We start from the raw sequence: 6,084 nt of genomic DNA on the forward strand, positions 1-6,084 counted from the left end.
ACTGGAAAGAAAGAGAGGGGGCAGCCAGGTGATGCAATGGATAAAGCATTGGCCCTGGATTCAGGAAGACCTGAGTTCAAATCTGGCCTCAGACACTTGACACTTACTAGCTGTGTGACCCTGGGCAAGTCACTTAACCCCAATTGCCCTGCAAAAAGAGAGGGGGGGAGGGAGGAGAGAGAGAGAGAGAGAGAGAGAGAGAGAGAGAGAGAGAGAGAGAGAGAGAGAGAGAGAGAGAGAGAGGGGCCTATGGGACATCCAGGTGGAGATATCCAATTGGCAATTGGAGATGCACAACTGATACTTAACCAAACTCCTAAAAAAGCTATTTATACTTTTTGCCTCTCTTTCCTCTCCTTTCATTCACTTCTCAACCATCTGCAATCTGGCTACTGACCTCATGACTTCAATTCTCTCCAATGATCTCTCTTGTGCTCGCTCTCACTCTCTCTTTTTTTTTTTTTAGTGAGGCAATTGGGGTTAAGTGACTTGCCCAGGGTCACACAGCTAGTAAGTGTCAAGTGTCTGAGGCCAGATTTGAACTCAGGTACTCCTGACTCCAGGCCAGTACTCTATCCACTGTTCCACCTAGCTGCCCCTCAACGATCTCCTAATTGCCAAATTGGATGGCCTTTCTCAATCTTTATTCTTCACTCTTTTGGTATCCTTATAACATAGTGCAGTGCCTGGTGCATAGTGGGAGCTTAATCCATGTTTATTGATTGATCGATTGACTTCTCTGCAGCCTTCTATTGGATATTCCTCCCTCTCTGGGTTTTGGAGATCCTGCCTTCCCTTGGTTTTCCTCCTATCTCTTTGCAAATTACCCATCTCTTTTGATGATGTACTGTCCGCATCACAGCCTGTGACCCTGAGGGATTCCCAGGGTTCTGTCCTGAGTTTTCTTCTTTCTTGACATTCTCTAACTTAGTGACCTCACAGCTCCCATAAGTTAATTATCAACTCCACACATAATGGTCCTGAGAGTGTCTAGGGAATGGAAGAAGTTAAGCTAAATCAGGGAAGACTTCCTGCAAGAGGGCAATATTAAGCACTTTGATATAGGCTGAGTGAATAGCCTTGGTTGGGAGGCATCTAAGCATTATAGAATCAAATAGATTTAGGACTGGAAGGGAATTTAGAAGTTAACTGGTTCAACTAATAGACCGTGGGTAAGGGGGAGGATCCTTCAAGGCAAAGAACTTTCTGATCTATTCCCCACCCCCAATCCTGGACCCTTTTTTGGCATTGACACCCCCATTCAGGTTGGTGAGTGACTAAGAATGAAGACAGAATCATAGAATCTTGAAATGCAAAGGGATCACAAAGGGATTTTAAAAAAAACCTAGACCATCCCACACTTGAAAAGGACACTCTTCGATGACCTGCCCAACAAATGGCCATTTAGCCTCTACTTCAAGATTTTGGACTTCCTACTAGATGGAGTCTGTTCCTTTTTTGGATAGCTCTAATATATAATATAGCATCCACTCTGGGAGCTGTTCCCCCAAATTGCACTTGAACTTGTGCACTTGGTCCTCAGAGAATGGCTACTATATTGAGTTCTAATAATCCTGAGACTGTAACACTATAGCCACAAAGCCCTCACCAGCATACTACAATCAGCCAGTAGATTCGGTAAGCTCTTAAGGGCATTTACTAGGATTTTGTAATCAGAAACAGTATGGTTCAATCTGCATTCAGAATCCACAATTCTTTTTTTTTCTGGATGTGGAGAACATTTTCTTTGGGGGGTGGGGGGGCATGAGGGTTAAGTGACTCCTGAATCCAGGGCCAGTGCCTTATCCACTGTGCCACCTAGATACCCCCAAGATTTTGTAATCAGAACAGTAGTTATGTAACATTCCTTAAACCTGGAACGTATTCTCATACTAATATAGCATCTGCGGGAAAGGGCACATATATAGAGAATTCAGCGTAGGGAACACCAGTGACCAATGCAGCTCCTGGTATTATGGAGCCCAAAAGGCTTTTTTTTTTTCATGGAGCCCTCATAGAGTAACCCTTGGACTCAGCATCTCTTCTGCGTAGGTTACTCAGCTGGGCTCCCAGGATCTGTTCCTCTCTGTAGTTTGATTCTTGATTGCCAGGACCAGCTCTCTTGAATCTAAAATCTTCCTTGCTGCCAGTTTCGAGGAATGGACAAGGCTGCCTCTTCCCTTGTGTTATTTATTGCCTTTATGTGTCTGTATGAAGTATGTTTTTGTCCTGTGCCTCAGATTCTGACTGGGGTGTCTCCTTGACTTGTATAGCCAAAGGAGGGAAGAAGAGAGAGAAGTCTTTACTCTTCAGGAGTCTCATTCCACAACCAATCCAAGCTCTGTCTCCTCTTGAAGTCCCAAGTGACTATTTTGTACAGGGCCAATCCATCAGTCATTGGAATTGGTGCCATTGATTCACTTAAGTGTGCATGCCTCAGAAAGGGAGCAGTAATTAGAGGCATCTTTAGAGTTTGTTTATCACTGAACTTGAGAATTGGAAGGGGCCTCAGTAGACATCCAGTCCAACTTGCATAAGAAAGGAAGTCCCACTATCACATCCCCAACAAGTGATCATACTCCCTCTGCTTGAAGGCTCCAGGGAGAGGAAGCCCATCACCTCTTCAGACAGTCCTTTCCACTTTGGGGAAGTTCTGATGATTGAGAAGTTGAACATTTCATTGATACCTTGTAATTATATTCTGGGCTAGGGGTAAAAGGGTTGGTCAAAGACCAATTCCCCTACACTTAAGATGGGGTTTTCCCCCTCTTACATCAAGCCAAAATTCTTCCTCCCTTCAATTTCTACTCATTGCTCATAGTTCTGCCCTATGGGGCCAAACAGAACAAATCCATCACCTCTGCTTCATGACAGCCCTTCAAATACTTGAAGAAAGACAACTCATTCCCCCTAATTTTTCTATTCTCCAAGCTAAAAGTCCCAGGTCCTTTGTGTGTGTGTGTGGGGGGGGGGGCCAATAAGGGTTAAGTGACTTGCCCAGGGTCACACAGCTAGTAAGTGCCAAGTGTCTGAGGCTGGATTTGAATTCAGGTCCTCCTGAATCCAGGGCCTGTGCTTTATCCGCTTCGCTACCTAACTGCTCCCCACCCACCCCCAGCTCCTTTAATGAATCCCCATATGATAAGTCTCTAGTTCTCTTAATATCACTTCATATCACTTTCTTTGGGCCAGCAATAGTTTGTCGATGTCTTTCCTTCTTTCCAAATACTTGGGTCCAGGACTATACAATACTCAAGTATGGTCTGATTGAGATGGAAGACAATGGGACTATAGCCTTCTTTATTCTATATTCTTAATTGCTCAGCTCAGTCATTTTCAGTCATGTCTGACTCTTTATGACCCCACTTATGGTTTTCTTGGCAAAGATACTGGAGGAGTTTGCCATTTCCTTCCCTAGTTCATCTTACAGATGAGGAGACTGAGGCAAACAGAGTTAAGTGACTTGCCCAGGATCACACAGCTAATGCGTCTGAGACCAGATTTGAACTCGGGAAGATGAATCTTCCTCACTCTAGACCTGGCAAACTATCCACTGTGCCATCTAGCTGACATATTCTTAATTGGATACTTATTAAAGAAAGATTAAACAGGTGGAGACCTCTGATCAGTATGATGAGTTTACACTACTTATATGAGCCTTTTGGAGCATCTGATGGGCACAGCCTCATGGAAAACATGGGCATGTCCATTGCTGTCTTGTTGAGATAACATTTGGGGAGGTGCCTATCAGATACTCCAAAGACTGGACACCTTGTAAATCATCAAGTTGATTGGGGCTCTTATGAAATTGATCTGGAAACTCCACTGATCAACACCTCCCCACAAAGAGATGGGTGATCTGGTTGATATGCATACTTCTTCCAAGGTACTACCAGTACAGAAAGAAACTCTTCCATGCCTGAATGCTGTATGATTCATAACATAGGTTCAAAGTGGAAGGATCTTAGAGGCCATGGAGCCCAACCCCCTTATTTTACAGATGAGAAAAGGGAAGTTGAAAGAGGTTAAGTGATTTGCCCAGGATCACAGAGTAAATGGCAAAGGTAAGATTTGAACCCAGTCCTTCCTGATTCCAAGTCCAATGCCCTATCTCCTGCTGTGATACTATTACCCCCCCCATCTTCCAAAGAAGATACATTCTGTTATAGCAGTTTTCCTTTACTAGAGATAGAACACCAACCCTGGAATCAGGAGGACCTGAGTTCAAATATGGCCTCAGACACTTACTAGCAGTATCACTTAACCCTGATAGCCTCCAAATAAAATAAAATACTTTAACACTTGAACCATAATGCTTCATTAATGTAGCCTAAAATCCCATTTGCTTTTTGGCTGTTGCTTAACCCTGCTGACTCATATTGAGTTGGCTGTCAACGCAGGCCTTTTTCTGGTGGACTATTATCTAGCCACATTTTCCAATCCTGTACTCATTCAGTTGCTTTTTTGTTTTGTTTTGAGCTCACATAGGATTTTACATTTATCCATCTTAAATTTCACATCGTTCAGTCTCAGCCCCTGGTTCTAGTCTATTGAGATATTTTTGGATCTGATTCTCTTGTCTAACATATCCCTCCCTGCTTGGTGCTATCCAAATATTTGATGAACTTGTTCTGGGGAAGGAAGGGTTCATACTCGGGAGGGTTAATTTCAAATAAAACCGGAGGCGACATTGTATCCTTTTCCCAAACATGACTTCACAGAGTTCAAAGGCCCTTCCTGAGAAAACTGAGGCTCAGAAAGATTAAGGAGTAATTACAGAAGTAATCAACCACAGAGTTGGGTTTTGAACACACGTCTTTCTGGTACTTTATTGGACCGTTAGGGGGGCAGCGGATAGAGCTCTGGGTTTGGAATCAGGAAGACCTGGTTTCAAATCCAGCTTCATACACTAGCTGTGTGGCCCTGGGCAAGTCACTTAATCCTGTTGCCTCCGTTTCTTCATCTGTCAAATGAGCTGGAAAAGGAAATAGCAAACTACTCCAGTATCTGCCCCTTAAATGGGGTCACGAAGAGTTGGACACACTAAACAACAACAAACTTCCGATGGTTTGCTCGCATCTGGTGCTTCGCTGGTTCTCAAAGGTCCAAGAGGAACCTGATCTGAGAGTCAATTGGAAGAAGTACAAGGTTTCACCGTTTCAGGATCTATTGAGTTGGGCATCTCCTGAAGTTTATATTCTGATGGGGGAAAGATGACGCATAAAAGGGATACATTGTAGATCATCCCCTTGCCTCTAGAAGGGGCCCCTGTGAAGGCTAGGTCTGTGGGGAAATTCACAAGAAACTTCCCTTCTCTTTATACGTCACCTACCAAATTCTCCTCTTGGATACAGCCTTGTGGTACCACTTGTGACCACGAGGGGGCACCCGATTGCCTTTTCCTTGAAAGAGTCAGGGTGACCCTGAGGAGTGACGCCGGGAGTGGGAAGGAGAAACCTACACGTAGCGGAGGGGGGGGAAAGGGGGCAGGGAGAGGAGAGCGGGGAGAGCGTGGGCGTGTGTGCATATTATGTAATGGGGTAAGGATTCCCTTCACCCCTAAAAGCAAAAGCCTAAAGTGGAGGGGGATGGGATCTCCAAACGCTACGGGGAAGTATTAGGTTTTAAGGCCCATCCGGCATGGGCTTTTGTTAACCAGAAAATCGAGTGTTTTCATAGCATTTTCATCTTCCCGAACTCCCGAGGGAGCCAAAGAAGCCCGAATTAATCAATATCTACCACTTGCAGGCCTCTTTCCTTGTAAAAGTGAGGCTGAGTCACTCAACCTGAAAAATCTCCCTCGGGCCTGGGGGCGTGAACGCGGGGCAGGAGAGGGGCCTCCCACGTCCCACTCCGGGGAGGGGGACACGGGGAATCCGGGGATGAAGGGGCGCGCGAGAACGCAGGAGGATGAGTCTCATCTCAGGAGACCTGGGTTAACCTGTTCCAAAGGCTGGGAAGGTTGAACTTGAACTCTGGGGAGGGAGCAAGCCAATGGGTTGGGCTTCGGAGAGGAAAGGGTTAACACCTCCAGCCTCTGGGGCGGGATAGCAGGGGGAGCTCGGTCACAACAGCAGACGGACC

Source organism: Dromiciops gliroides, chromosome 4 (genome assembly GCF_019393635.1).
Source record: "Dromiciops gliroides isolate mDroGli1 chromosome 4, mDroGli1.pri, whole genome shotgun sequence".
NCBI lineage: Eukaryota > Metazoa > Chordata > Mammalia > Microbiotheria > Microbiotheriidae > Dromiciops > Dromiciops gliroides.